Here is a 22,060-nt window from a genome sequence, read left to right as displayed (position 1 = left end):
TTGAAGGGCAAGAGATTATGGTGTATATTCTGTTACATGAGTAACATGCATAAGGCCTCTTTCACACGACCGTATGGCTTTTTCAGTGTTTTGCGGGCCATTTTTTCCGGATCCACTGTTCCGTATTTTGTTTCCGTTGTGTTTCCGTTTCGGTTCTGTTTTTCCTTATGGCATATACAGTAATTACATAGAAAAAATTGGGCTGGGCATAACATTTTCAATAGATGGTTCCGCAAAAAACGGAAAGGATACGGAAGACATACGGATGCATTTCCGTATGTGTTCCGTTTTTTTTTTGTGCGTACCCATTGACTTGAATGGAGCCACGGAACGTGATTTGCGGGCAATAATAGGACATGTTCTATCTCAACGGAACAGAAATATGGAAACGGAATGCATGTGGAACCATTGAAATGAATGGTTCCGTATACGGAACACAAAAACGGTCCGTAAACAGAAAAAAAAAAACGGTCGTGTGAAAGAGGCCTAATACTGCAGACTGAAGACGCAAGGCCTTGAAGTGATTTTGGTTGCTCACTGATCTGCTTTATTCCTTGGTCAGCAAAAGATAACATTTCATAACGGTCTTCTGCAAATTTCAAAAGTTGTTTTCTTGTTATTTTTTTCAATACAAAAGTTTAGTGGGTAAAATTTGAGGAAATATACGTCCATACAGCTGACACAGCATAACAGTCTCTGTGCTGTCCTCTCCTCACATATACAACAAGGGGGACATATATCAACCCCTATCTTGCAGAAAACAGCTCAAAAAGTTGCAAAGTTTGCACACTCTGCTTGTGAAAAATTTTGCACCTTTTTTGTGATTTTGTACCACATTCACGACCCAAAAAGTGGGCGGTATGGAGCTGTCCCAGCACATTTGTTATAATTTATGCCTGGAAACTGACATACAGCCAGGTCCATAAATATTGGGACATAGACACAATTCTAACATTTTTGGCTCTATACCCCACCACAATGGGTTTCTCTCTGATGGGTTTGTTTGTTTTTTTTTCAGCCTAATGATGGCTTGCTTCACTGATAGTGACAGCTCTTTGGATCTCATCTTGAGAGTTGACAGCAAACGATTGCAAATGCAAATAGCACACTAGAAATAAACTCTGGACCTTTTATTGTAATTGGGATAATGAGGGAATAACACACCTGGTCATGGAACAGCTGAGAAGCCAGTTGTCCCATTACTTTTGGTCCCTTAACAAGTGGGAGGCACATATGCAAACTGCTGAAATTCCTACAGCATTAGGCCTCATGCACACGACCGTTGTGTGCACCCGTGGCCGTTGTTCCGTTTTCCGCGATTTTCTGCGGATCCATTGACTTTCAATAGATCTGTTGAAAACTCGGAAAATGCACCGTTTGTCATCCGCCTCCGTGATCCGTGTATCCTGTCAGTCAAAAAAATAGGACCTGTCCTATTTTTTTGACGGACAACGGTTCACGGACCCATTCAAGTCAATGGGTCAGTGAAAAAACACGGATGCACACAAGATTGGCATCCGTGTCCGTGATCCGTAGGTAACTTTTATACAGATGGATCCGAAGATCTGTCTGCATAAAAGCTTTTTCAGAGCCGAGTTTTCACTTCGTGAAAATTCAGATCCGACAGTATATTCTAACACAGAGGCGTTCCCATAGTGATGGGGACGCTTCTAGTTAGAATATACTACGAACTGTGTACATGACTGCCCCCTGCTGCCTGGCAGCACCCGATCTCTTACAGGGGGCCGTGATCAGCACAATTAACCCTTCAGGTGCTGCACCTGAGGGGTTAATTGTGCATATCATAGCCCCCTGTAAGAGATCAGGGGCTGCCAGGCAGCAGGGGGCAGACCCCCTCCCTCCCCAGTTTTAATTTCATTGGTGGCCCGTGCGGCCCCCCCTCCCTCCCTCTATTGTATTAATATCATTGGTGGCCAGTGTGCAGCCCCCCTCCCTCCCTCTATTGTATTAATAACATTGGTGGCACAGTGTGCGCCCCCCCTCCTTCCTCCCTCTATTGTATTAATACGTTGGTGGCCAGTGTGCGGCCCCCCTCCCTCCCTCTATTGTATTAATAACATTGGTGGCTCAGTGTGCGCCCCCCCTCCTCCCTCTATTGTATTAATACGTTGGTGGCCAGTGTGCAGCCCCCCCTCCCTCCCTCTATTGTATTAATAACATTGGTGGCACAGTGTGCGCCCCCCCTCGCCCCCCCCCTTCCTCCCTCTATTGTATTAATATGTTGGTGGCCAGTGTGCGGCCCCCCTCCCTCCCTCTATTGTATTAATATCATTGGTGGCCAGTGTGCAGCCCCCCTCCCTCCCTCTATTGTATTAATAACATTGGTGGCACAGTGTGCACCCCCCCTCGGCCCCCTCTTCCTCCCTCTATTGTAGTAATACGTTGGTGGCCAGTGTGCGGCCCCCCTCCCTCCCTCTATTATATTAATAACATTGGTGGCCAGTGTGCGGCCTCCCCTCTCCCCCCACCCTGATCATTGGTGGCAGCGGAGTTCCGATCGGAGTCCCAGTTTAATCGCTGGGGCTCCGATTGGTAACCATGGCAACCAGGACGCTACTGCGGGGGAGGCCGCACACTGTGCCACCAATGTTATTAATACAATAGAGGGAGGGGGGGGCCGGGGGAGGCTGCACACTGTGCCACCAATGTTATTATAACAATAGAGGGAGGGAGGGGGGTCCAGGGGGGGTCGCACACTGGCCACCAATGTTATTATTACAATAGAGGGAGGGAGGGGGGGGGGCAGACACTGGCCACCAATGTTATTAATACAATAGAGGGAGGGAGAGGGGGCCGGGGGGGCACCTGAGGGGTTAATTGTGCTGATCACGGCCCCCTGTAAGAGATCAGGGGCTGCCAGGCAGCAGGGGGCAGTCATGTACACAGTTTGTAGTATATTCTAACTAGAAGCGTCCCCATCACCATGGGAACGCCTCTGTGTTAGAATATACTGTCGGATATGAGTTTTCACGATATAACTCATATCCGACAGTATATTCTAACATAGAGGCGTTCCCATGGTGATGGGGACGCTTCAAGTTAAAATAAACCATCGGATTGGAGAAAACTCTGATCCGATGGTATAAAAGGGACTCCAGACTTTACATTGAGTCAATGGGGACGGATCCGTTTGCAATTGCACCATATTGTGTCAATGTCAAACGGATCCTTCCCCATTGACTTGCATTGTAATTCAGGATGGATCCGTTTGGTTCCGCACGGCCAGGCGGACACCAAAACGACTTTTTTTTCATGTCCGTGGATCCACCAAAAATCAAGGAAGACCCACGGATGAAAAAACGGTCACGGATCACGGAACCCCGTTTTGCGGACAGTGAAAAAATACTGTCGTGTGCATGAGGCCTTACACTGGGGATAAACTGCGCATGCGCTAGTTCCCCTGTCTGTCCCCAGTGTAAGTGAATGTAGGCCGCTGATGGACAGGACTGGTCACTTGACCCTCCACAGACTATATTTCTTTAATACAGGTATACTGACACATGCCAGCCAAACGTGTGCCAAAAAGACTCTCTTGTTTGAACAATTTGGGTTCATTAAAATCTATGTATATACGTCAGGTGCCTTCCTGGTGTGAACATAGCCTTAGAGTGTATTCGCAAACAATAGAGTGTTGTGCGACCAATAAACCCCAATGGCAATATACATTTATATAGTCCACTGGCTCTTAGGGTCCATTCATACGGCAGAATTTGCCATTGGAATTTTGACGCAGACGCCGTGCCATAATTCCAGCCGCCGTGTGTTGTCTGTTGTATACCAGGTGTATGCAGATCCAAAGTGAACAACGGGGCGGGAAACCGTGGCAGTTTTTGCTGCTGTATATAGGTGGTGGATTTTGACAGTTTCAATCCCCTTGTGTGAGCGAGCCCTTATAGGTAGCATTGTATGTTAGGCCAATTTAACGTGAGCGCAATACGACTGCAAATCCCAACTTGACTGCAGATCTTATCACCAACCAGTCTGATCCAACAGCTTTCTTCTTAGGGCGCATTCACACAGCTGTAAGTGTTTTGCAGTCAGCAAGCCACGGATCCGCAAAACATGGATAGCGGCCGTGTGCACGCCACATCACGGTGCAGACCTATTGACTTCAATGGGTTTGTATGCTGCGGCAAAGTAGTGTATAGGACATGTCCTGCCTTTTGCAGTGTGGCTGCGCAGTTGCGGAAGCACACGGAAGGGCTTCTTGTGTTCTTCCGCATCTGTGCGGCTGCATTGCAAAAGATAGGACATGTCTTATGCTTCGCCGCAAGTATAGAGTCTGCACCGTGATGTGGCGTACACACAACCGCTATCCGTGTTTTGTGGTTTTCCAACTGCAAAACATTTAAGGCCATGTGATTTGCGGTTGTAATACCAATGCAGAAATCCGTATTTGTATTATTATCTGTCATGTATTATTTATGCTCATGTGAAATCGCACTGAGCTTTTCTCTGGCCCTGAACGGTATATTACTGTGATATATTCTCTTCCTTCACATGGGTGCAGGTAAACTTGCAGAAGATTCGCATTTATTTCAGTGCCGATTTCTCTGCTTTTCCGCAGAAAATCTGCACCTAAAGCCTCATGGGCTACTTGCGGTTTCTGGTGCACAGTTGATGCGAGTTTTCCGTAGACCTCTCGTTTGCATTAAAAAAGGGAGAAATCTGACGTAGTCATGATTTCAAAATCTGCACGGCAGGTTAATATCTGTGCAGGTAGCCTAAGGCCGCTTTCACACTAGCGTATTTGCAATCCGTATATGGGCTGGATTGTACCGGAATCTGCTGCTAATGTTAATGAATAGGGCTATTTACATGGGCGTATAATTTCCATCAGTATTTGAAATCCGCAGCACATTTCAGTCTATGGCCTCTTTCCCACGACCGTTTTTTTTTTTTCCGTTTTGCGGGCCGTTTTTTGCGTTCCGTATACGGTCCGTATACGGAACAATTCATTTCAATGGTTCCGCAAAAAAAATGGAATGTACTCCGTATGCATTCCGTTTACGTATTTCCGTTCCGTTAAAAGATAGAACATGTCTTATTATTGCCCGCAAATCACGTTCCGTGGCTCCATTCAAGTCAATGGGTCCGCAAAACAAAACGGAACACATACGGAAATGCATCCGTATGTCTTCCGTATCCGTTCCGTTTTTTGCGGAGCAGTCTATTGAAAATGTTATGCCCAGCCCATTTTTTTCTATGAAATTACTGTATACTGTATATGCCATACGGAAAAACGGAACGGAAACGGAAAAACAACGGAAACAAAAAACGGAACAACGGATCCATTTAAAACGGACCGCAAAACACTGAAAAAGCCATACGGTCGTGTGAAAGAGGCCTATGTCAGTGCATCAAGAATGCAGGGAGGAAGGAATACGAAAGTAAATCCTGATGAAATACTGAAGCAATACTGATGGTATATCCTCAGGAATCCGTACGTAATCCAGAGCCAGAATACTGACAGATTTCAGTACGCTAGTGGAAAAGTGGCCATATCTGTATTTGTGCTAATTTACTTATTTTTGGAGGGCAGCAGAGTGAAGAGGAAAACCTCAGCTAAGGAGAAGGCGATTTTTGCAATGTAATTGTTTCTGATCAGGTTTCTTTAGGCTGATCACCCATACACTACGTGCAGAATTATTAGGCAAATGAGTATTTTGACCACATCATCCTCTTTATGCATGTTGTCTTACTCCAAGCTGTATAGGCTCGAAAGCCTACTACCAATTAAGCATATTAGGTGATGTGCATCTCTGTAATGAGAAGGGGTGTGGTCTAATGACATCAACACCCTATATCAGGTGTGCATAATTATTAGGCAACTTCCTTTCCTTTGGCAAAATGGGTCAAAAGAAGGACTTGACAGGCTCAGAAAAGTCAAAAATAGTGAGATATCTTGCAGAGGGATGCAGCACTCTTAAAATTGCAAAGCTTCTAAAGCGTGATCATCGAACAATCAAGCATTTCATTCAAAATAGTCAACAGGGTCGCAAGAAGCGTGTGGAAAAACCAAGGCGCAAAATAACTGCCCATGAACTGAGAAAAGTCAAGCGTGCAGCTGCCAAGATGCCACTTGCCACCAGTTTGGCCATATTTCAGAGCTGCAACATCACTGGAGTGCCCAAAAGCACAAGGTGTGCAATACCCAGAGACATGGCCAAGGTAAGAAAGGCTGAAAGACGACCACCACTGAACAAGACACACAAGCTGAAACGTCAAGACTGGGCCAAGAAATATCTCAAGACTGATTTTTCTAAGGTTTTATGAACTGATGACATGAGAGTGAGTCTTGATGGACCAGATGGCTGGATTGGTAAAGGGCAGAGAGCTCCAGTCCGACTCAGACGCCAGCAAGGTGGAGGTGGAGTACTGGTTTGGGCTGGTATCATCAAAGATGAGCTTGTGGAGCCTTTTTGGGTTGAGGATGGAGTCAAGCTCAACTCCCAGTCCTACTGCCAGTTTCTGGAAGACACCTTCTTCAAGCAGTGGTACAGGAAGAAGTCTGCAAGGTAAGAAAAACATGATTTTCATGCAGGACAATGCTCCATCACACGCGTCCAAGTACTCCACAACGTGGCTGCCAAGAAAGGGTATAAAAGAAGAAAATCTAATGACATGGCCTCCTTGTTCACCTGATCTGAACCCCATTGAGAACCTGTGGTCCATCATCAAATGTGAGATTTACAAGGAGGGAAAACAGTACACCTCTCTGAACAGTGTCTGGGAGGCTGTGGTTGCTGCTGCACGCAATGTTGATGGTGAACAGATCAAAACACTGACAGAATCCATGGATGGCAGGCTTTTGAGTGTCCTTGCAAAGAAAGGTGGCTATATTGGTCACTGATTTGTTTTTGTTTTGTTTTTGAATGTCAGAAATGTATATTTGTGAATGTTGAGATGTTATATTGGTTTCACTGGTAAAAATAAAAAATTGAAATGGGTATATATTAGTTTTTTGTTAAGTTGCCTAATAATAATGCACAGTAATAGTCACCTGCACACACAGATATCCCCCTAAAATAGCTAAAACTAAAAACAAACTAAAAACTACTTCCAAAAATATTCAGCTTTGATATTAATGAGTTTTTTGGGTTCATTGAGAACATGGTTGTTGTTCAATAATAAAATTAATCCTCAAAAATACAACTTGCCTAATAATTCTGCACTCCCTGTACTGCACACCACTGTCTAAAAAGGAAGCTGGTGAATGAAGACTTATATCGAGCAGCGAGCTATCACACAAGGAAGTCCCTTCTCCGTTAAATACCTAGAATCGCCTCACGACCTAAATTACCAAGTATCTTGTATCTGAAACCACAGCTACTATTTGCTACAACTACTACACAGTATTTCACCTGATCGCTTCCTTGTGGAGTTGAAGTCACACGTTTACATGCAGGAAATGCGCTCTGTGTGGGAGCGTGACGGGACCACATGGCATTCTAATGATTTATAATGCTGTGTGTCTCTGCTCGGCCTCCGCTGTACAAGTATAAATCAATGGATCTGTGGTCCGCATTTGCAGACAAGAGTAAAATGTTCTCTGATTCGCAGGACGGACATACGGATGCGGACAGCACACAGATGACATCCGTGTGAGGTCCAATTTTTTTGGCGGACCTATAGAAATGAATCGGTTCTGTGTGCATTCGGCAATCTGCAGATTGGACATGGACCAAAAATACGGTTGTGTGCATGAGGCCTTAACCACATATCAGTTTTTCACAATTCCTGCCACTTAAGGTTTGTTTCACACTGTAGTTCAGGCTGCAGGAGCTCTCTGGGTCTGGTACTGCCGACCGTTGTCTGAATGCCCACCAGCCCCATTAACTATAATGGGGACCGGCGGAGCTCCGGCCGCAACCTGGCAAATATGCAGAGCATTGTCTGGACTAAAACCACAGCCGTTTGGTGTAGCTCCAGAATTACACAGCACCATCAACACTGTAGTGCAGGGAGCTCGCTATACAACGCTGCCCCAACTGACTTTAATGGGATCCTTTCTCTAGTAGTAAGCTCCCTCCACTACAATGTTCACGGTACAGTGTTTCTCAGTTGCCAACTTCTGGTGACAGTGCTACACCGAATTAGACCCTCACCTTCAGCCAGCGATGTCCTATCCTGAGGATAGGACATCACTTACTAAAGGCTGGACAACCTTTTTAAGGACCAATGTGCACGGTCTAATCTGCCTCCATCCAATGGCAGCGTTCCCCAGGATATACAGGGTGCCTATGGGAGGGTGCCTGAGCTTTAGGTTCTAAGGCTACTTTCACATATGCGTTTGTGCCTGATCCGGCAGGGATCCTACAAAAACACTTCAAAATACAACCGGCTGCATCCGTTATAAAAGGATCCGGTTGTATTATCTTTAAAATAGCAATGACGGATTGCGCCGGATCAGTTTTCTATTGTGTCCGAGAAATCCGTTTTGCGCTGCACCCATGCCAGACAGAAAAACGCTGCTTGCAGCGGTTTTCTGTCCGGTATGGGAACGCAACCAAACGAAATGGAATACATTCTGATGCACTCCGTTCAGTTCAGTTTTGTCCACATTGACAATGAATGGGGCAAAACGGAAGAGTTTTTCTCCGGTATTGAGATCCTCTGCCGGATCTCAATACCAGAAAAGAAAAACACAGATGTGAAAGTGGCCTTAGCTTGTCTCATTCTCTGAAGATAATCTATTATATTCTTCTGTTCTCCCATGGCCAACATCTGCCTGTTTACTGGACTGACCCTAGGCTACCTGTCCTGACCACCGTATTGACCCTGCGCTGCCAGCACAGACCTTTTGCCTGTCTACTGTATGAACTCTGCCTGTCCATGCCCTGTGCTATGCACCAGTGTCTCTTCACCCGCCTCGCTCAGCGGCCTCTGAATGGAGACTACTCCTACAAGTAGTGGCTTGTGGTCCTTGCAGCTCCCTGAATGGGGGTAAGAGTGTGGATAACCCCTTTTAAGTTTTTGATCTTTGCCTTTGTCATTCCTTACGACTGCTATATTACTATCATTCAAGACAAAACTGTAAACTTAGGCTACTTTCACACTGGCGTTTCTGGGTCCGCTAGCGAGATCCGTTTCAGGGCTCTCACAAGCGGCCCAAAACGGATCAGTTCATCCCCAATGCATTCTGAATGGATAAGGATCCGTTCAGAATGCATCAATTTGGCGTTTGGTCTCCGTTGCGTTTTTTAGACGGTCACTAAAACGCAGCTTGCAGCGTTTTGGTGACCGTCTGACGATGCGGTGCCAAACGGATCCGTCCTGACTTACAATGTAAGTTAATGGGGACAGATACGTTTTTCACTGACGCAATATGGTGCAATTGAAAACGGATCCGTCCCCCATTGACTTTCAATGTAAGTCAAGACTGATCCGTTTTGACTTAGACTTTTTTTTTAATTAAATAATGCAAACTGATCCGTTATGAACGGATACAAGCGTTTGCATTATCGGTGCGGATCCGTCTGTGCAGATACAAGACGGATCTGCACCAAACGCGAGTGTAAAAGTAGCCTTAGTTGGACATATCCTGGGGGGGGGGCATACCAGGCTACCTTGCACTCCTCCAGTCTGGTCCTATATAACAGTAATAGATAGAGAAGGCTATAAGCTGTTTCCATACTGAATGGAGAATAACAGAGAATTATTAAGCATGAGAGAGATAAGCACCTCGGGTGCTGATATCAGGGAACACAATGTGGGTCATCTATTATAGTGGTTTGCACCTTGTCAAATTTTTCGTGCACCTTTGTAAAGTATGAATTTGTTGAAAAATTCGTAATTTTTACTACTCTCCAGGGGTGGTATAGTTCTATTCGTCTGAGATGACTTGTGCCACGTGACAATTTTAATTAAATTATCGCATCATGTGGTAGACATGCGCTGTTTCACAAACATCAAACGTGTATACGGCTGCGACTTTTTATTTAATATGCTACTTTTAAACGCACTTTTGCGCCGTCCAGTATTGTGTCCATGTTTTTGACAGACCCCTAGACTATAATGTGCGTTAGGGATCCGTAATCATGGAGAAATAGGGCATGCATCTGTGGAAAACCACTGATGTGTAAATGCACTAATTTAAGTTAGGGCTCATGCACACAGCTGTCCTTGTGGTCCGCGAAACACAGATACCGTCTGAGAGTCTGCAGCCATTTTTTTTTTACCGATGAAAATGAGACAAGAATAGGACATGTTGTATTTTTTTGTTTGTGGGTCCGCAGTCCTACAACAAAAAAAATAGAACATGTCCTTATTATTGTCTCATTTTCACGTGAAAAAAAAACCAAAAAAAACACACACAAAAAAAATGTCCTAAATGTGGAATGGATGCGGACAAAATCCACAGTCGTGTGCATGTGCCCTTAATGGGCTCTTTATACATACTATAAAAAATAGTGACAATCCACTACGCCGGTCTAATTGCACTCTAAGGCTGGGTTCAGACCTGAGCGTTTTACAGCGCGTTCCTACGCGCTGTAAAACGCACAACAGGCAAGAACTAATGATTCCCTATAGGAATGGTTCTCACCTGGGCGTTTTACAGCGCGTACGATCGCGCTGTAAAACGCCCGACGCTCAAACAAGTGCTTGAGCTTTTTTTTGGGCGTTTGTCGCGCGTTCCCGCACATAGAAATTCGGGAACGTGCGACAATGTGTGAACGCCAGTCTCTGTATGCGCGATTGTAAACGCCCGTACAATCGCGCATACAGAGCGCTCGTTTCAGAACGCTCAGGTCTGAACCCAGCGTAAGGCCTCCTGCACAGTGCACAGTGCACACGACCGTATGTTTGTTCTGCATTGGATTGGATGCGGACCCATTTATTTCAATGGGGCCACAAAAGATCCATGGACTGAAGTATGACCTTTTTTTTCCATGCTTACGGATCCCTCACACACATTATAGTCTGACTCTGTGAACCATGGACACAACACCGGTGGCATCTGTCTTTGGTCCATGGTTTTGATGCCCTGGAAGTTAATTTTCCGCCTAGCAGTGTTGTTGGAATATGAATGGCACACAAAGAGCAAAAAACAGACACACAGACCAAACATGGATTCTTCACGGACATCTGAATGAGGCCTAACATCTGAACTTTTAAAGGGGCTGTCCACATTTTTTGGCTGTAGTGATGACATGCTCATACATACCGCTACACCTAGACACTGGACTCACTGGTTTGTGGCATGAGACCACTGAGACCAGTCACTTTAATAGAATGAAATGGGGGTCATTTTTGAAGAGCGCTACAGCTGTTTTTGGAGTAAAGACCCAATTTTGATCATTTTTAAATGCCCATGAGACAAAATATAGTTTTGCACCATGGTATTTTTGCACTGTGCTCACCACTTGGGAGTGGCGAAGTAGTAACAGGGTCAGGACATCAGGTCTGGCACATTTACCATCTTTTACACCTGGATACAGGCGTAAATTGGGCGTGAAAAAGGATCTAGTCAGGGGATTGAATAGTTTTTATTTCAGACGCACTGACTGCTGGTGGTGCACCTAATTTAGGACGCCTCCTCAGCCTCGTCATAAATTAGAAGCTTTGCCTGCCAGCTGGCATAAAATGCTGGTCTTTGTAAATGACCCCCATTCAGTTATTCCGATAGTTCTGCAATTAGGGAGCCCGTACATGGGACGGCCTGTCCGCTAATTGCCAAGCTGCACCTGTATTTGCACCTTAAAAGGGTTGGCCCATCTGGAACACTGATGGCATATGGCTATGATACGCCATCAATGTCAGATAGGTGCAGCTGGGATTTTCTCCTATCTCCAGAAACTGGTCCTCAAAGTAAAGGACAGCCCCCTATGCATGTGCGCCATGCTCTCCATTCATCGCGGCATGTTCAGCTGTTTTCGGAAGTCCCATAGCACGGAATGGAGTGCCAGAGCAGCAACCTCTCCATTTATCGATATTGGACTACTGCCGATCAGTTGTTTTAGAAGGCACCAGTGATCCTGTGGGCGCCGTTGCCTTCTCTCCACTTTTTCTAGGCCAGTGACATCATGTTCATCGGTCACGTGGCCTAGGAGCAGCTCAGCCCCATGGAAATGAATGGGGAGAGTGAGATACCAAGCACAGCCGCTATACAATGTATGGCGCTGTGCTTGGTAAGCGCAGGAGCGCCGGTGCCTTCTCAAACTGCTGAATGGCAGGGTTCTCAAGTGGCAGACTGCCACCAATCAGATATTGATGACCTATCCTGAAGACAGGACATCAGTTATCAAATTTTGGAAAACCCCTTTAAACAATTGCCCTGTTCCAATATTCCAACAACGGCAAGTGCAGACAAAGTCAATAGGAACAGGGTCATACCAGTCACGATTAGACCAGAAGGGAAAAGCGGCTCCATGTCATGTCGAAAATTCCTTGGCAACACACAAAGTCCAATCTAACTATGACAAAGCAATACACAATGATGTCGATTTTATAGACGATTATGGAGGGTCAGGTCTGAACAATCAACAATATCCTTGAACTCTCTTCTTTTCCTTTAGAATAAAAATGCATTGAAAGTCTTTTCTTCTTTGGATAATTCCTTTCAGCTAGGCCTCTTTCACATGTCCATAATGACATTTGTGAAGATGTCCTTGAAGGATCCGTGTTTGGTCCGTGTCAGTTTTTTACTCTCCACATGTCATCTGTATTCCATGGACACCACTAAGCTGAAAATTAGTTTCCAGAGCATCTCCTAGCAATGATCCGTGAAAATAACGGACCGAACTTGGATGGTATCCACGTTGTGTCCGTGGTTTTGACAGACCCATAGACTATAATGGGCTTTAGGGATCCGTAATCATGGAAAACTAGGGCATGCGTCTGTGGAAAACCACTGATGTGTGAATACACTAATTAAAGTTAGGGCTCATGCACACGGCCGTAGCCGTTCTTGTGGTCCGCAAAACACAGAGTCTGCAGCCATTCTTTTCACTGATGAAAATGAGACACGAATAGGACATGTTCTATTTTTTGTTTGTGGGTCTGCGGTCCTACAAAAAAAAAATAGAACATGTACTATTCTTGTCTCTTGTCTCCTTTTCACGAGTGAAAAAAAACCCCATCCTAAATGCGGAAGGGGTGCGGACAAAAACTACGGTCGTGTGCATGAGCACTTAATGGGTATGTGTTCTGTCCGTGGGGACGGACATGTGAAAGAGGTCTTAGAAGTCCCTAAAAAACAAGCTGATCACAAAGATCAGCTATAATCAGGGGAGGAGCTCTGCAGCAAGTGCTTAATTCCCCTGCAGTGCCACCACAGGAGAGACAGAGCATTACACAGTGGCCATTATAATGAATTGGCTGTCCCTGACTTGCCAGGTCCTCCAGAACAAAATCTGCTATTTGTAATTAGTGATGGCCAGTTCGCAGTTTTCACCGACGTTTCCGGAGCCATAACTTTTTTTTTTTTCTGTTAACATAGCCATATGAGGACTTTTTTTTTTGTGGGACAAGTTGTACTTTCTAATAGATCCATTTAATATCGGATATGAAGTAGTGCGAAGCCGGTAAAAAAAATTCCAAATGGGGTGGAATTGGAAAAAAATCCAATTCCGCCACAGTTTTAGGGCTCATGCACACGACCGTAGTTTCTGTCCACATCCGATCCGCATTTTTTGTGGATCGGATGTGGACCCATTAATTTCAATGGGGCTGCAAAAGATGCAGACAGCACACCGTGTGCTGTTCACATCCGTATGTTCGTTCCACAGCCCTGCAAAGAAAATAGAACATGTCATATTCTTTTTAGCTTTGCGGACAAGGATAAGACATTTGTACAGAAGTTAAAAAATAAATGGTGGCATGCATTCGGCCAGGATTCGTGTTTTACAGATCCAGGATTTGCGGAGTGCAAAACGCTTATGGCCGTGTGCATGAGCCTTTATGGGTTTTTACAGCGTCCTCTATGCGGTAAAACTGACCTGTGCCCTTTATTCTCCAGGTCAGCACGATTACATCAATACAAAAAAACTAAAAACTTTGGAATTTTTTTTTATTTTATTTGCTCCGCCATATTCTGATCCCCATAACTCTTCTATATTTATGTCTATGGAAATGTGTTACAACTATTTTTGCGGGGTGATCATATTTTTTTAATGGTAAATCAGCAATCACTGTATGGGATAAATATTTTTAGATGCAGCGATACCTATGATGTTTAGTTTTTATTGGTTATTTTTATTTTTAATATGGTGAAATGGCGATGATAGCAATTTTAAGATTTTTTTATTTTATTTTTTTGACACTTATTTTAAGCCCCCCTAGGGGACTTCAACATGCAGTCATCAGATCGCTTCTCCCATAGACTGAAATGAATTACCATTGCAGTCTATAGAACATTTGCTATGTTCCTATGGAGCCATGCCACAGACAGGGCTCCATAGGAACATAGCTGTGGCATGCCTCAGATCTTTCAGAGGGCCCGAGGCTGCCATAGCAACCGAATGGCTCCCTCAATCGCTGCACAGGGAAAGGCCTCTGAGATGCCATGGTCACAATTGACCAAAACATCAGAGAAGTTAAATGTTCATGATCAGCATTATCAATGATCACAGACATTGCCTCTAGGTTTCTGCTGTGTAACACAGTTGGCAACCGGCGGCTCCGGCTTCCAAACTCTGCAGCGGGTAAAGCTTTACTGGGCTTGTTAATCCTCGTTAGTATGTTTTCTTAACCATCTCCTTTCCAGAGGGCATGGCTTAGGGGGAACAGTGGGGGAGATTTATAAAATAAAGAAAAAAATTGTTGCCCATAGCAACCGCTCATATTTCACCTTTCATTTTCCCCAAAAAATTCCAGAAAAATGAAAGGTGGGACCCGATTGGCTGATATGGGCAAATAAGGCTGGGTTCACATCACTGTTTCATTTTCTGTTCTTCTGATCCTGAGCATCCGTTATGCACATTTTGCCTCCGGTTTAGCCATTTCTATGCAGGATTTTTTTCCCCCCGTCTTAAAAAGGATATCAAACAGAAATTGCTAAAACGGATGTAAAATGTGCATAACACATGCTTAAAATACAGGATTTTTTTTTTTCTTCTGACGGATCAGAAAAACTGAAAATGAAACGGTGACGTGAACCCAACCTAAGCCAGTTTTCCTTTATACCAGTTTTGATTAATCCCCTCCATTCCGGTAGGACAATACCCAACAAGGCCGGGTTCACATCACAGTTTAGTTTTCTGTTCTTCTGATCCGTCAGAAGAAAAAAAGAAAAAAAATAAAGATCCTGTATTTTAAGCATCCGTTATGCACATTTTAAATCCATTTTAGCCATTTCCATCTGAGATCTGTTATTTTAGACGTAAAAAAAAAGTCCTGCATAAATGACATATCTCCGATGAAAATGGCTAAAACGGATGTAAAATGTGCATAACTGAACATAACGGATGCTTAAAATACAGGATCCATTTTTTTTGTTTACTTTTCTGTTTTTCTGACGAGTGTTGAGCTAATCGATCAGAATTTCTGGGAAAATTGAATTCGCCACAGGCGTGAAATCCTGCGCACAGTGACGTATGATGTCTCCACAGGCCGTGCGAGATGTTGCGCTAGATCTTTAATCAAGATGGTGGTGGCCAGCGCTTCGCTATCAAATGGATTAGGTACCGTAAGTGTAATTTATTTTAAATTTTTGAATTTTTACACTGTGTTATTACTGTCAAATGTTGCAAGCAGCTATGAACACGGCATCTAAAGGGGTACAATGACAGGGAGCGGTGAAATAACTTGTCACAAAGCAATTTTTTTTATTAAATTGGGTGAAGCAATCGAATTTTCTAATACTTTGCTCATCTCAGAAGAACGGAAAGTAAGTCCCTGGAGCGTACTGCAAGCGGATGTGAAGGGGTGCACGATAAGGGGAGGGTGAGAAGCATAGGAAGGCTAGGTGAAGTCAAAGGTGGAGTGAGGCGTGTTTATGGCTGCTATCAATGGGGGAATGTTTACGCTGGGTTCAGACCTGAGCGTTCGGAAACGAGCGCTCTGTATGCGCGATTGTACGGGCGTTTACAATCGCGCATACAGAGACTGGCGTTCACACATTGTCGCGCGTTCCCGAATTTCTATGTGCGGGAACGCGCGACAAACGCCCAAAAAAAAGCTCAAGCACTTGTTTGAGCGTCGGGCGTTTTACAGCGCGATCGTATGCGCTGTAAAACGCCCAGGTGAGAACCATTCCCATAGGGAATCATTGGTTCTTGCCTGTTGTGCGTTTTACAGCGTGTAGGAACGCGCTGTAAAACGCTCAGGTCTGAACCCAGGGTAAAGGTGGGAAAGGAAGCCACACGAGGTGGCAGAGTAAATTTGCCCACCCACCCTTTTTTTTTTTTTTTGTTTCTAGATGGCATAGTTGATGGTTTTTAAGTGTTATTGCTCGTGTTGCAGCAGCAGGAGTAGGAGGGTTCTCGGGAGGCATCTGTGGTGGATAACTTAGATAAAAAACGGGGCAAGTTTGGGGGGGGCGTGTTTAACTCCCCCAATGTCCCGTCGATATTTTGGAGGTAGAGTGGTTACCTAGTATGATTCATATTCCAGTGGGCAAGGTCCACAGAATGGGGAATGCAGGTCTCCGAATAATGGTGCGCTCGGGTCAGGTGGGAGACAGATAGTGTTTTTGCAGCTAAAAATGGCCTAGATCCAGATGCCTCTTCTGGGACTCCTCCTGATTTTCTTATTTATTTGTTGGTGGGAACATTGGTGGGTTTTATATTAAGTTGTTATCATTATTTCAAGTTTGGTATTTATCAAAGTGATTATTAAAAATTTTCTCCAGGCTAGTGAGTGTGTCATTATTATTTGGGGGATGGTAGTGTGCTAAATCTGGTGGCCCAGCACATCTAGACTTTCCTTTTGTCAAGCTTAGGGTACTTTCACACTTGCGTTGTTTGATTCCGGCAGGCAGTTCCGTTGCCTGAACTGACTGCCTGATCAGGCAAACTGTATGCAAACGGATGTCATTTTTTCTGACTGATCAGGCATTTTTCTGACTGATCAGGATCCTGATCAGTCAGAAAAATGCCTGATCAGTCAGAAAAATGCATTGCAATACCGGATCCGTTTTTCCGGTGTCATCAGGCAAAACGGATCAGTTTTTTTTTTTTTTTTTCATTTTTAAAGGTCTGCGCATGCGCAGACCGGAAGGACGGATCCGGCATTCCGGTATTTTGAATGCCGGATCCGGCACTAATACATTCCTATGGAAAAAAATGCCGGATCCGGCATTCAGGCAAGTCTTCAGTTTTTTTCGCCGGAGATAAAACCGTAGCATGCTACGGTTTTCTCTTTTGCCTGATCAGTCAAAACGACTGAACTGAAGACATCCTGATGCAAACTGAACGGATTACTCTCCATTCAGAATGCATGGGGATAAAACCGATCAGTTATTTTCCGGTATAGAGCCCCTGTGACGGAACTCTATGCCGGAAAAGAAAAACGCAAGTGTGAAAGTACCCTTAAAAAGGTTGTCCCATCTGCGCTGTTCACTAACCTTTCTCCACGGCAGCGATTTGATTGATAGTACAGGCAGCAGATCTCTGTAGAGGTCATCACGCCACTTGCCTGTTCAAGCGCGCTCCCGATACAGCTACTAGCTGTTTCTTTTATCAGGGTCGCCATCGTGGGACTCCGACAGGGTCTTCACAACCGCTAGGCTGATCTAAGATGCCCAGAAGCAGTTTCACACCTGCGCTTTTCCTTTCCGCTATCGAGATCCGTCATAGGATCTCAATAGTGGGGGAAAACGCTTTTGTTTTGTCCCCATTCATTGTCAATGGGGACAAAACTGAACCGAACGAAACAGAGTGCACCAGAATGCATTCTGTTCTGTTTGGTGCGCTCCCATCGTGGACAGAATAACGCTGCAAGCAGCGTTTTTTTGTCCGTGATGTGGTGCGGAGCAAGACAGAAAACTGATTTGTCCACCATTGACTTTCAGCGGTGTTCATGACGGATTCGTCTTGGCTATGTTCATAACGGATGCAGACGATTGTATTATCATGACGGAAATGTTTTTGCCGATCCATGATGGACCCAGCAAAAACGCTGGTGTGAAAGTAGCCCTTTTGGTTTCTATGGAGCAGCAAAGAGGAGGCTGGGGTGGGAGGCTGGGATTCGAGCATGCGCGCCATGCGCATGCTCGAATATATGCACTTCCGTGGTCCCGGCCACCACAGCACAGCTCAAGAAACGGAAGACTCGGCCACTGCTGCAGTACTGTGGTGGCCGTAACCCCTGACAATGAGTAATAAACAAAGGGAAAGAATAATTAGGAATAGGGAAAGGAGGAGGCCATATCGAATATAACATACAGAGGGTAAGCTAATTATTATGCTAGGGGACAACCCCTTTAATGGTGATATGAACCTAGCCTTTAACCAAAACCAGTAATTCAGCAATCTACATTTGATTAACGTCCTCTGCGTCTGGAGGAAAGAAGGTTCCTACACCAACATAGAAGAGGATTCTTTACGGTAAGAGCAGTGAGACTATGGAACTCTCTGCCTGAGGAGGTGGTGATGGTGAATTCACTAAAAGAGTTCAAGAGGGGCCTGGTTGTATTTCTGAAGTGTAATAATATTATAGGCTATAGCTACTAGAGAGGGGTCGTTGATCCAGGGAGTTATTCTGATTGCCTGATTGGAGTTGGGAAGGAATTTTTTCCCCTAAAGTGGGAAATATTGGCTTTTACCTCACAGGGGTTTATTTGCCTTCCTCTGGATCACCTTGCAGGACAAGGCCGCATTCGCACATAGGTGGATTTTCACAGACCACGGTCCATGAAAACCCGTCCTGCTGAGTGCATGGTGTCATTGGTTGCTATAACGCCGTGCGTTTCGTGCCGCTGCCGCTGTACAGTAATACACTTGTATAATCTACACTGTGGTCTGTGAAAATTTAAGTATGTGTGAATGCGGCCCAACGGGCTGAACTGGATGTACGGATGTCATTTTTCATGTTACTATGTATCTAAAACATTCTGAGTCACAGATTTCAACAGCACTCACCTAAAGTTGTCCTCAGAAGGCATGGGCAAGAGCGACAGAGGATTTCATTTTGCAATTGGGTCCAAAGGGTGCACAGGGACATAAAGCAAAACTGTCCTGATCAATTCCCATTATTTTCAAACTTATCCAAGTGGTGGGTATGGTGAGAGCCTTTGTCATGCTGCCTACATCAACTGTAAGCCAGACATGATGAGGCGTGACAGCAATAACAAGTTCAGCATTTGGTGAACCATCATACATACAGTATGAGAGGGAATTGCTTAAATGACAGTACTTTGAAGCAGCGGTCTCCAACTTTTTTTTTGTACCAGGGACAGGTTTCATGCAGGACAATTTTACCGCAGACCTATAGGGGTTGGCAGCAGGTGGAGGTATTGGGTGGGGGGGCTGGGCAAACACAATAATTAATAATCCCGTTTAGGCCCCCACTCAGTGACTTACAGGTGATGTCTCCTCTGGCTGGAGTTGTTCCCTTTCCTTATTTTCTCAGTCCTGGACAGATGACGTCTCCTGAACACAACTTGTTTCTGCAGAATTAGACACAACTATTTAGTATTATGCCACCAGTAGTGCCCTATTCACATATAATGCCCCCAGTAGTGCCCTCTTCACATATAATGCCCCCAGTAGTGCCCTCTTCACATATAATGCCCCAGCAGTTCCCTCTTCACATATAATGCCCCCAGTAGTGCCCTCTTCACATATAATGCCCCCCAGTAGTGCCCTCTTCACATATAATGCCCCCCAGTAGTGCCCTCTTCACATATAATGCCCCCCAGTAGTGCCCTCTTCACATATAATGCCCCCCAGTAGTGCCCTCTTCACATATAATGCCCCCAGCAGTTCCCTCTTCACATATAATGCCCCCAGTAGTGCCCTCTTCACATATAATGCCCCCCAGTAGTGCCCTCTTCACATATAATGCCCCCAGTAGTGCCCTTTGCACATATAATGCCCCCAGTAGTGCCCTCTTCACATATAATGCCCCCAGCAGTGCCCTCTTCACATATAATGCCCCCAGCAGTTCCCTCTTCACATATAATGCCCCCAGTAGTTCCCTCTTCACATATAATGCCCCCAGTAGTGCCCTCTTCACATAAATGCCCCCAGTAGTGCCCTCTTCACATAAATGCCCCCAGTAGTGCCCTCTTCACATAAATGCCCCCAGTAGTGCCCTCTTCACATAAATGCCCCCAGTAGTGCCCTCTTCACATAAATGCCCCCAGTAGTGCCCTCTTCACATAAATGCCCCCAGTAGTGCCCTCTTCACATAAATGCCCCCAGTAGTGCCCTCTTCACATAAATGCCCCCAGTAGTGCCCTCTTCACATAAATGCCCCCAGTAGTGCCCTCTTCACATAAATGCCCCCAGTAGTGCCCTCTTCACATAAATGCCCCCAGTAGTGCCCTCTTCACATAAATGCCCCCAGTAGTGCCCTCTTCACATATAATGCCCCCAGTAGTGCCCTCTTCACATATAATGCCCCCAGCAGTTCCCTCTTCACATATAATGCCCCCAGTAGTTCCCTCTTCACATATAATGCCCCCAGTAGTGCCCTCTTCACATAAATGCCCCCAGTAGTGCCCTCTTCACATAAATGCCCCCAGTAGTGCCCTCTTCACATAAATGCCCCCAGTAGTGCCCTCTTCACATAAATGCCCCCAGTAGTGCCCTCTTCACATAAATGCCCCCAGTAGTGCCCTCTTCACATAAATGCCCCCAGTAGTGCCCTCTTCACATTATAATGCCCCCCAGTAGTGCCCTCTTCACATATAATCTATCCTCAACTCTGCTGCCCGACTAATCCACCTCTCACTCGGTTACTCCTCTGCCAATCCCTTCACTGGCTCCCCATTGCCCAGCGAATTCACTTCAAAGTACTAACAAATACATACAAGGCCGTCCATAACCTGTCCCCTCCCTACATCTCTGAGCTACTTTCCCGATACACCCCCACACACAATCTCCGATCCTCACAAGACCTCCTTCTCTCCTCTCCTCTTATCGCCTCTTCCCACAATCGACTCCAAGATTTCTCCCGCGCATCCCCCATACTCTGGAACTCGCTACCCCAACATATCAGACTCTCACATACAGTGGAATCCTTCAAAAGAAACCTGAAAATCCACCTCTTCAGACAAGCCTACAACCAGTGACCCTGCTGCCTCTATACCACCATGACCAACTTCACCCGCACCTACTGTGTCCTTCTCCCATACCATGTAGATTGTAAGCCCTCACGGGCAGGGCCCTCTCTCCTTCTGTACCAGTTTGTAACTCGTCTTGTTTATGCTTAGTGCAGTTGTCTGTATTATGTATGTGCACCGCTTATCATATGTACAGCGCTATGGAATGAATGGTGCTTTAATAAATAATAATAATAATTATACAATGACTCCCAGTAGTGGACTCTTCACATATAATCCCCCCAGTAGTGCCCTCTTCACATAAATGCCCCCAGTAGTGCCCTCTTCACATAAATGCCCCCAGTAGTGCCCTCTTCACATATAATGCCCCCAGTAGTTCCCTCTTCACATATAATGCCCCCAGTAGTGCCCTCTTCACATAAATGCCCCCAGTAGTGCCCTCTTCACATAAATGCCCCCAGTAGTGCCCTCTTCACATAAATGCCCCCAGTAGTGCCCTCTTCACATAAATGCCCCCAGTAGTGCCCTCTTCACATAAATGCCCCCAGTAGTGCCCTCTTCACATAAATGCCCCCAGTAGTGCCCTCTTCACATAAATGCCCCCAGTAGTGCCCTCTTCACATAAATGCCCCCAGTAGTGCCCTCTTCACATAAATGCCCCCAGTAGTGCCCTCTTCACATAAATGCCCCCAGTAGTGCCCTCTTCACATTATAATGCCCCCCAGTAGTGCCCTCTTCACATATAATCTATCCTCAACTCTGCTGCCCGACTAATCCACCTCTCACTCGGTTACTCCTCTGCCAATCCCTTCACTGGCTCCCCATTGCCCAGCGAATTCACTTCAAAGTACTAACAAATACATACAAGGC

General features: G+C 45.4%; 1 protein-coding gene across 3 annotated transcripts in view; it reads right to left on the bottom strand.

Moving 5' to 3' along the window:
* Positions 1 to 22,060, bottom strand: part of TRADD (TNFRSF1A associated via death domain) — a 47,481-nt gene that overhangs the window by 20,287 nt on the left and 5,134 nt on the right. For all 3 annotated transcript variants that reach the window (XM_044269896.1, XM_044269898.1, XM_044269897.1), the window contains one exon: positions 19,485 to 19,570. The gene's annotated coding sequence lies outside the window, so the exon portion shown is untranslated. The remainder of the gene's footprint in view (positions 1 to 19,484; positions 19,571 to 22,060) is intronic.

This window comes from Bufo gargarizans, chromosome 10 (genome assembly GCF_014858855.1).
Source record: "Bufo gargarizans isolate SCDJY-AF-19 chromosome 10, ASM1485885v1, whole genome shotgun sequence".
NCBI lineage: Eukaryota > Metazoa > Chordata > Amphibia > Anura > Bufonidae > Bufo > Bufo gargarizans.
The sequence above is the reverse complement of the archived record's forward strand: the minus strand, read 5'-3'. Positions and strand labels throughout refer to the sequence as shown.